This window comes from Pundamilia nyererei, unplaced genomic scaffold (assembly GCF_000239375.1).
Source record: "Pundamilia nyererei isolate P.nyererei 1_Seehausen unplaced genomic scaffold, PunNye1.0 scaffold01126, whole genome shotgun sequence".
NCBI lineage: Eukaryota > Metazoa > Chordata > Actinopteri > Cichliformes > Cichlidae > Pundamilia > Pundamilia nyererei.
Genome location: NW_005188527.1, coordinates 4,433 through 15,471, shown reverse-complemented (window position 1 = coordinate 15,471; position 11,039 = coordinate 4,433). Strand labels below are relative to the sequence as shown.

Here is an 11,039-nt window from a genome sequence, read left to right as displayed (position 1 = left end):
ACAAGGCCTTACAGAGTCCAAATGGACACCTGGACTTGTTCCTCCGCTTCCTCCTGGGTCTTTCACTGCAGACCAATCAGACTCTCCTACGCGGTCTGCTGACACAGACAGGAATTAGTTCACAGACCAATCAGGAAACAGTCCGGTACATCAAGGAGAAGCTCGATGAGAATCTGTCTGCAGAGAAAAGCATCAACCTGTTCCACTGTCTGAATGAACTGAATGATCGTTCTCTAGTGGAGGAGATCCAACAGTCCCTGAGATCAGGACGTCTGTCCTACGATACAATTTCTCCTGCTCAGTGGTCGGCTCTAGTCTTCATCTTACTGTCATCAGAAAAAGATCTGGATGTGTTTGACCTGAAGAAATACTCTGCTTCAGAGGAAGGTCTTCTAGGGCTGCTGCCAGTTGTCAACGCCTCCAACAAAGCTCTGTAAGTAACTCTGTGATTAGTCTTATATTTATAACACAAACCCTGTAATGTGTGATGAACCCTTAAAAAATCATAGCAGCAGGAAATGTCAGTTTCTTAAACATTTCTGGGTGTCAGCTTTTATCAAAGTCATATCCTGATTATCCTGTAAGTAAATTTTATTAATACAGCTCTGTTTTAAAGACTGTGATGGACCCATAGGTGATAATCATCAACTCAATCATTTCTCCTCTGATCTCATTGCTCTGTGTCAGTGCACTGCTCAGTTGGAGATGAGTTCACTTCTATATAATACAATCAGCCTCACAAATACAGTTCCCCAGGATCTGCAGATGCTGGCAGATTTAATCACATTCATTATGAGTCTTCTGATTTCCGGGTGCCTGATCTATTTCCTTGCTTTTCTGTCAGTCCCTCCAATCACTTTGACTGCGCACAGTCTGTAAACCTTGACAAATTGTGACAGAAATGCAATGATCAGTAAGGACCCAGAGGACACTGACATCTACACTGTGGATAAGGAGGCATGAGACTTTATGTCACTGTGGGGCGTGGGTGTGGTCTCTGGCCTGCTGCAGTGGAGGGGAGGTACAGTGAGCTCTCAGGGCAGTGACGGGGGAAAGAGGTGGAGGCTGCTTTGGCGCCGGCCCCCTCCCTTTTGCTGTCGGTGGCATTGCATCGGATGGGGGAGGGCAACGATTTGCAAATTTTTACAGAGACTTTCCGCGCCAAAGCACTGGTGTGTCGTTGGCCAGAGGAGAAGTGGGCACTGCTGTTGCAGCTGCTACTGTCAGGGGAGGCCCAGATGGCGGCCCTGACTCTGCCTCCGCCTCTGGCTGCAATTAGGACTGGGCGATATGACCCAAAATTTATATCTAGATAGTTTTTAGCTGGATGGCAATATACGATATATATCTCAATGTTTTTTTAAAGCCATAAAGTAAGAACAAAAAGAGAGTTCTTAGTCAAAGCTGTGTCCCAGATGTCATACAGGCACTTTTATTAACATACAATGTAGATGTACATGAAAAATTACTCAAATAAATAATTAGCATTTAATAAATAATAATGCTCTATAAATAAAAGAAAACAATGTTGTTTTTGTGCATAACAAAAAGTTCGCAATTGTGCAGTCAACATGTAAACTAACAGACGCTGAGCGTAATAACAAAGACAGACAGATTTCACAGCTGCTCTGTTCCCAAGTTCTGCTACGTGACTGACAGTATTAACCCCGATTCTTTTGTCCCCACGATAGAACAGAGAAAACCGACTCATAGTGTGTTAAAAAATTTATATTTCTTTTTATTCAATCATCTTCCGGAAGAGAGAGACCCCTGCACAGCTCAAACGCCAGTTGCAAGAGCTCTAACATTTTTAGTTCAACATGTGTCTTATATGGTGTTATTTCTGTACTTCAGACGTCACACACGTCACACACAGTTTCAAACATTGCTTATATGGAAAGTTCCTCTTTTCTGTGTCTTATCTATTAATATGCCTGTGCACTAAAACTTCCTGTTTTTCAGTCTGGCTGAACACTGGCTGAGCAAGTGGCCTTGCTCTACAAGCCTTCATTTTAAAGTACATAAAACAATATAATAGGACAATGAGGATACTAAGGATATTGATTTCATGACAGTTCTTCCCCTTTTTGTGTTTTGTAAGAAACACGACATAATTCCTAATTTATGCCATTAAGTTCACTTCAATTCAATCCAATTCAATTTTTCCAATTCCAATTTTTCTCTTTGGTTCAGATGTGGATTCTTTATTGTTCTTTCTTTGTGATTGTTTATGTTTAAGTTGTTTACTGCTGGCTGCAGTTTGTTTTGTCTGTTTGGGAGCTGACACAGTCTCTATGGAGATGGGATTTTGGTGGGGGGGGGGGGGGGGTAGCCTAAGGAGAGAAGCTCCAGAGAGGCGTGTTCCATGTTAAAAGCTAAAATATAACAAAAGAAATTATGCTAAACAAAACAAAACCTTTCAATTGCCCAACCCTATCTGTCCCCTCAACGGGTTGTATGTTTTCAATGTTTCCTTATTATTTTTGTCATAAAAATAAATCAAATCAATAAATCAAGTGATGAGACAGCACCATGCATTTACGCCAGGCTGTGAGCTGCCCTAAATCTATGTCCTTCACCCCCTTGTCAACTAGAATCCCAGTTTAATTTTCTTTCAATCCCAGTTTAAAACTACTCTTGACTTCCCTCAGTCTACACTGTAAACTCCAAAAAGATAAAATTAGCTTTTCCTGGTAAAAGATCATACTTTACTTTTGTCACTGGTTTGGAAACAGCCTCTATAAAGTTAACCTGTTTCCTCTTTAAAAATTTACCTCATTTCTTCTTTAAACTTAGTCCTGATTTCTTCGCATATCTTTTATGCTCACATTTAACCTTTGTCTAACAAGCTTTTAGTCTGTTAAACACATTTTCTGGAACAATGGTTCTCTTTGCTTCTTTTTGGGTTCCCCTTTCTCTGATTGGTTCCATTTGGTCTCGAGCTTCCAGGATTCTCGCCACCCCTGTGGTCGCTGTGGTCCTGAAATCTTCTCCTGTAAAGGATAGAAAACAAAACGCCTCTCTCTACTACACCTCACTAATCTACTGTGTTCATCTAATGTTCCTTTAATTATTCAAAGTTGGTTCACAATATCATGTTCTGGGTCCTAGCCTTTATATTAACTTTACTTAATCTTTACTTGATCTTATCTTACTTAATCTCAATACTCTTTATGTGTGTGAGCAACACTTTTAGTTTTATTAAACACGCCCAGGGTAAGATATACACCATCACCATATCAGCCTAAAAACAGACAGAGACGTTCCTCTTTCTATCACATTCTTCCATACATGGCAATTTGTTTCACCTTCCAGATGATTCCTGGGGACTTAAAATTTCTTGACTCTTCTTCTGTCACTTGTTACTAGGCAAGCTCAACTGCAGTTAGAAGCTAAATGAATTCCAGGCCCTCGGCCTGGCCTATGTTTAAATCATTTGTGTTTGTAAGCGTGTATGCGGTTTAACCTTCTATTGCTCCAAGTCACTTACGCAATAGATCGTCGGGACATCGCGCCAGATGAAGCTTAAGACCTTGAATAGACTGAGCATCAACTCTTTCATGAGCACAATCGCAATGTGTATAAAAATCATTTCTACGTCTATAATCTTCAATGTTATTCATTTGGGTAAGCGACACTTTTAACACTCTCTTAAGAAGCTCTCTTCTTCTCTCATCTGATCATGATCCTCCTGTGCTAAACTTACTTCCTCTTTTTAGTCACACATACATTTACAAGTTCTGCCACCTTTGCCCTATATGGTTGTCTCAGTCTCCAGATGTGTCCTGTCGACCTATTCAGAGCAGGCCTATTTTCACACCATCTGCATTACTTCTTGCTAAGCAAAGACAAAGCAAACTGTTTTTCACCTCTACCCCAGAAACCAATTTACGTTATGTCTGCATATGTAAGCCTGCATTATAACCGCTTATTCTAGAAATCAAAAATAAATCAAACATTTTACTCCTAAAATCTTCCCTCCTTTCACCAAAGCATGTGTTTTATTCAAGCTGTCCCACAGTTTCCCTTTAAGTTTGGTATTCAACCGATTATTAACACCGGCATTTTATCTTCTAAAAAGGATTCAGTTCATTTTAATCCTTTAACTTAAACATGAAAATAACAATTTCTGCCTCGGTTTTACCATATCTAAATTATCAAACACCCCAAAAGTCATAAAATGATCCTAAAACCCATTATTTCAAATTGAACCTAAAATCCCCCCTTTTGACACATCTTATGTGTCAGAAACTCAAGATGCTTCACCCAAGCTTAGGAAATTAAAAGAAAAAGGTTAGTCATATCATTTCTCAAAACACCTCAGCAATCCTCCTCTCAGGTATATCTGTTCCAGGCCTGCAAACCTGTGTTTAAGGAATGAAATCATCATGTCAAATCTTTTCGAACTCCTGTCTCCATCCAGAGCCTGCATCCTTGGAACTTCCTAGAAACAAAACCTGTGTGTTAACCTGAACTTCACATTTCATACTCAGTTTTCCCCACTTATGATCCTTTATGTGTTATAAGAAAGAAAACTTAAAACAGAACAGTTATCAGTCATGTGTTTAACCTTAGTCCAGTCTTTATCTCAGTGTCCATTCGGTCCAACTTTTAGTCCACCTCGTCCGTCCAGTCACCGTCCATTTACACACATTCATTCACACGCATTCACACCAGGTATTGCTGATAGTGGAGATTCCCGCGCAAATAATCAGATTCTCCACCCTCAGCAACATGAGCTCATTAATTTGTTTTATTTTGTTTTTTTAGGAAAATAGTTCTTTATGCTTCTGGACTGGATTGGCTCGCGGCAATCCTTTTAGACAGGGACTTACAACCTGATGAGGTCCCCACAGGTAGCCTTTTCCTCCGCCCATTGTAATCTGGAAAAGCTCACCTTATGTTTGTTCTCCCGGAAATTTTTACGGCACTGTTATTCTTGCAGGCCTGCTTAGAACAAAAATCTGAAAAAAGAGAGCTGATTATTAGCTCATCAAAGCACAAAACAAAATCACCTGCCTGGTTTTCTCTAAGTGCACTGTTACAAAAATAATGGGCCCCCTTAGACATGTCCATGTTTAATAAAACTCCCTCTATTAAAATAAGAAGAACACCCAAAGCAAACTGACCGAATCAACCCATCACTCAAACAACCTCAAAAATCTTAAACACAGAAAATTTTGCTTATTAATCTATCCATATGTGGTTGGGATTAGAACTTCAGGGCCACAAAAGTTTTCCCCTACTTTTGGCTTAACTAATACTTACATAGTCTGAAATCAGACTTAAATCACTCTGTTCATTTTCCCCACATCATATTTCAATGGCCTCAGGTTCTTCAGCATCCTGACAGTCTGATGTCAACTGACATAATTTCACCTGCTCAATACACAGAAAATCTTGTTAAAAGCTGCACAACTTGCACACCATCATCACTAAATTCTAAATGTTCTTTTCTAAAACTACTACACATTTAGCGATTTGGACAAGATGATAAACAGACTCACATGCTCAACATGCTGTCAAATCTTCATGAGCTCTCTTGTATTTCTAAGGTTAATCCGTTTTCTGTTTGTGTGTGTGAGTTTGTATATGTTTCTTTTTGCAGTGTTTCAGACTCCTTCACAATTTTCCCTTTAAACAGTCAGTTTTCTCTTTCCCAGGTTTGCTAACCCAAATTTTAATTCCCACATTAAATAACAGCATTCCTCTGTGTTCAGCCAGGAGTTAGAGCTCGCTGGTGAGGTTTAGTAACACATGGCGCTGTAAACACTTGAACCAGAAACTTGCCTGAACATTTCCAGTGATGTTAACCTATAACTTTCTTCCAAGCGCTGCATGTGGAAAATTGATCCAGGTCTTCTTTGCATCTAAAAATAACAAAACTGAGACATTTTCATTATTATCATCACTGCTTAACCGACCTGCTTCTCTCTCCGGTCAGAAATTTAATTCATGCCTCTTTGCACTGAGCGGTGGATTCAAACTGTCTCATTTCTGATTCTTTCCAAAAATAATTTCACATATAACAATTTGTGTATGTGTGTTTTCTATTCATTCACGTAATTGTTAGTTCCTGTTAGGGATGGGTATTGATAAGATTTTCACGATTCCGATTCCATTTTCGATTCTGTTTAACGATTCGATTCTTTATCGATTATTTTTAAAAAAGGACAACACTAAGGTCGATTAGCTCAGAACTTTGTTTTATATCTTCTCTTTGAACAAGATAGAAATGTAGGAGTAAACCCAGCAGTGAGATCTTAAGAGATCCAGCCTACGGCTCTTCAATGGGGTGTCACAGGGTCCCCAGGAAAAAAAATTGTAAATGTAAAATAATAAAATAAATATTCTTCTGTAGCAATAACAAAGTATAACATGTAGCAATTACACAAGAATACCCAGTAATGTCCCTGCCTACAATTAAACACATTCACTTACTGAAAATCATCTGCTGTGGCAAACGGGTGCAAGGCTTTGACCACAAACTGAGTCACTGCTCGGTGACATTCGTCTATCCTGGCCTGAAAGGAGACGCCGCTGGTAGACTGCAGCGAGAACTGCCAGCATCTGAGCCAGACTCTGTCTGTCTCATCATGATCACCTAAACGCACAGTAATGGCAGGTTTGTAATAAGGCAGATCGCGCTAACATAATATGCACTGTTAGTTGATTATTTACCTGCCGCATTAACGGGAGAGGACGTGCAAACGTTACCGCTGCTGCTGGGCTGAGATTCACGAGTCCGGAGCGGAATTAAAAACACGACATTCATTTAAGGTCATCACGTGTTTTGTGAGCAAATGCTTTTGCATATTCGTAGTGTTTCCTCCCTTAAATTAAATATCTACTTTGCAAGTATTGCAAGTTGCCCTGTTGTCATCCGTTCTTCTCTGTTGATCTTTTCTGTCTTTTCTTGTAGGTTAACTCCCAGCTTGGCAAATATCCCGTCCAGTGCCTTCAAACAGTCATGTCACTTTTCAAGTTTCCAGCTTGTAATTCAAAGCTCATGTTCCATCAGTGGTATTTATACATGCTGCTGCTTGACCCTTCAGTGTTATAGGTCAGTTGCACTGACTTTTGCCTGCTGTTAACTCTTCAAATCCACGGTGTTCTGTCCGTCTTCTGTCTTCATCAGCAGAATGACTGTCCTTTAAGCTTCTTCTCAGGGTGGAGACAAAGTGAGAGGTCAAGCTGTAAAAAGTCTGGCCTGTTTTCATCCCAATTCTGTTAATCTATCCTTTTGCCGCTGTACTCATGTTTTGAGGTTGAGAAGACTCCACCTGTATTGACACACTAAAACATGTAATTAATTTAATTTTTTATTACATTTTCTTAAGGCATTCAGTCTCTAATTCTTCTGTTTTCATGTTGCAACGTCTCTCACCAGCTCACAAGCTATATTCAGACTTCCTGAATGGCATACAAATGCTTCACATGGTGAAGTTTATCTATCACTAGTGACTTCAATCATCTTCCTTTGACGCGCACACACACACACTCTCTTCTCTCAGACTTCCTTTTTTTCCCGCGCTCTGCTATGAACCTAGTGTTATTATTACTTATTTGTTATTTGGTACAAATCACACAGAATCACTCAAATCCAGTTCTCACATATTCACACACTTAGAATCACTCAAAATACGCTTTCCTAAGAGTATTTTTATCAAACTTGCTTTTAAAATCAGAAAGAGGAAGTACACTGCAGCCAGTAACTGCGTATGTCCTCTTAAAAGAGAAGAGAAATAAACACATATGGGACAATTCTCCCCAAATTAGACAAAATATGACCATAAATGCCCTTTTCTGAGTCATGTTCTTTTCTATACACAACTCTTGGCCTCCAGGGCATAAAACTTTGGACTTAAACTTTTACTTTACCAGAACTAGACCTAATCTAAATCCTGTCTCATTCACTGCTGAAGTTCTAGTTCAATGAACACATGTGTCGCAGTTTAAAATTAAAAGAGGAAGTAACTCACACCCAAAAACTGTGTGTGTGTCTTCAAACGAAGAAAAGGTGAACATATATGGTGAGTTTTCCTCAATTTACACAAAATATGAGATTAAATATCCTTTTCTAATTCCTGTTCTTCTTTAAACACAATGAATGACCTCCAGGTCATAACCTTTGGACTTTTTTATCGAATTTCCCAGAGGAACCCACCCGAGGGATTAATAAAGTTCTATCTAATCTATAACTCTGATACAAGTCCACGCAGTGCGCCGACTATGGAGAACCTGCAAGTTCATTTTTTTAAAATTCTCCGCACACTTGAAAAACTGTTTCTGTCATTTATCTGCCCAAGAACTTCATCAAATGGACCTCTATGGGTCCAGTAATCTTCAGCACATGTATATCACTGCAGCCCGTGATGATTTAAAAACAGTTTCTTGTCTCAGTGCACCCAGCATTAACTCATTAGGTGGACTGCAGCCGATCCATCAATATCAACACAATTGTGTATCCCCATGTCCACAACTGATTCTTCACTTGTGTCACAGCACATCTAGTAATATCATCAGAATTACTTCAACATGGTAAACATCGATTTTCCTTTAAAATCAATTCCTTCAAATTTAATTTACCATTAAAACTTAAGACCACAAGTGACTCGATTCTCTGAAATCCTGAGTCACTTAGACACCTTGCCCAGTTCTAGGTGCCCTTCTCATCGGACTTCCACATCCAGAATTACTCTATTTACTCACAAATAAGTGTCTCCCAAAATGATCCTCTGATCATAACCCTATTTTTAAACCAAGGTCCCAATTCTTGGTAGATGGTCAATCTCCAGTCCCGCACACCGGCGGCCCCTAATAGAGGTCTCTAATAGGGAGGGGGCCTGCACCCCTGAACTTGACACTTAATAAATGACCAATAACCTATGATCCTGTGTTTTCCTAAACACACATTGGTCTCTTTTCTCTCTTACCATAACATCTCATGTTACTTTTTATCTCAGTACTGTCTTTTTCTCACAGTTTCATTATCCTTTCTTCAAAGCTTCACTTTATTCTTAAGAATTCAGTTTTACCACTACTGAGCCAATTTAATAGTTAAGATCATCAACTCAACGAACAGATAATTTAGAATTCAGCCAATATGCACAAATTTGCTTTTTGAACAGGTTTGTGCCTACCTTTAAATCTCTTTAGACCGGTCTTCTGTTCGCCTCATATCAGATCCAACCTTCGTCCACATTTGTTCTCTTTGTTACACGAAGAACCGGGCGGAAACACCAAATATTAACCCCTATTCTTTTGTCCCCACAATAGAACAGAGAAAACCGACTCATAGTGTGTTAAAAAATTTATATTTCTTTTTATTCAATCATTTTCCGGAAGAGAGAGAGACCCATGCACAGCTAAAGCGCCAGTTGCAAGAGCTCTAACATTTTTAGTTCAACATGTGTCTTATATGGTGTTATTTCTGTACTTCAGACGCCACACACAGTTTCAAACATTGCTTATATGGAAAGTTCCTCTTTTCTGTGTCTTATCTATTAATACGCCTGTGCACTAAAACTTCCTGTTTTTTAGTCTGGCTGAGCACTCAATTTGTGAGTCAAAAGTGGCCTTGCTCTACAAGCCTTCATATTAAAGTACATAAAACTATATAATAGGAAAATAAGGATACTAAGGATATTGATTTCATGACAACGGCCTGGAGTTTGACATGCTCTTTTTAACCACATCGCTGAACAGGTGCAAGTTATGGTCCTCATACGCACACAGTATGGTAATATTACGTTGAAGCACAGTAGATATCACTCCCTAAGGCTCCAGACTACGGTAGCAGCAATGCTCGGACAATCCATCAAGTGGTGCAGCCCCGTAGCTTACCAAAGTCGTACTAAAACATTTTTTGACAGATTGCTGAGCGCCGTGTCCCACATAAAATCATTTCGCGGTCATCAAGCACAACCAGAATTCATACATACGGTGCATTGTCAACTTTTGAGAAAATGAAAGGATTTTAGGATCTTATATCTCGTATAAAAATATATCGATATTTAAAAAAAACAAAAAAAACTCGACATATCGCCCAGCCCTAACTCGATGTGTGCTGCAGTTGTGGATCATCTGGGCCTCTCCCTGGAGGACCAGCCAGCCAGCCGGATGACTGGAGGAGAGCGGCTGTTTGCCTGGGCCAGAAACTGCAGAATGGAATGGTTGGCTTTGACCTGGGCTATCAGAAGAAGGCTCGCGTGATATCACATATTGTTTGCTGTGCAGATTTACCTGCATTTCCTGTTGTGGAATGACAGGCTGTATTGAGTGAGTCACGACACTCACACCGAAGAAACACACACCTAACTGTTGGTGCTGCGATGCCGCCTGGAATATAATTTCCCGGCAGCTCATTATATCCCCATGGCAGGGCATGTGGGATAAAACAAAACTCTGGAGAGAATAACATCCCGATTTTATTGGCCAGACATCCAAGCAGATGTGTTTTCCCCCGTTCTTGGTCATACTTCACTCATTGAGCACCATTCTGCCTGAACATAAAAGGCAAATTGTTCAGAGGGAATTGGCTAAGATGTTAAAGTTGGGAGTAATAGAAGTGTTTCACAGTGTGTGGTGTAGCCCCATAGTTCCTGTGGTAAGGAAGGATGGGTCTATACGGTTCTGTGTTGACTATCGCAAGGTGAACGAAGTGTCACAGCTTGAAGCCTACCCCATGCCCTGGGTTGACGACCTCTTGGGCACTGCCCGCCTTTTCACTACATTGGATTTTACCATGGGCTACTGGCAGATTCTCTTATCTGCAGATTCCAGGGAAAAAATAACTTTCTCCAATCTGTACGGTTTGTACCAATCTGTCACACTTCTGTTCGGGTTGTTTGGAGCCAGAGGTGGGACCAAGTCATTGTTTTGCAAGTCTCAAGTAAGTCTCAAGTCTTTATCCTCAAGTCACAAGTCAAGTCTCAAGTAATGTCAGGCAAGTCAGAGTCGAGTCTCAAGTCACTGGTGTAAAAGTCCGAGTAAAGTCACAAGTCTGAAACTTTGAATTTCAAGTCCTTTCGAGTCTT

General features: G+C 40.0%; 1 protein-coding gene across 1 annotated transcript in view; it reads left to right on the top strand.

Annotated features, from left to right (window-relative positions):
• Positions 1 to 346: 346 nt before the first annotated feature.
• LOC102199653 (ribonuclease inhibitor-like) overlaps positions 347 to 11,039 on the top strand; it is a gene marked incomplete at its 3' end in the record, with an annotated part of 13,575 nt that continues 2,882 nt past the window's right edge. The window contains exon 1 of the mRNA XM_005755268.1: positions 347 to 433. The remainder of the gene's footprint in view (positions 434 to 11,039) is intronic.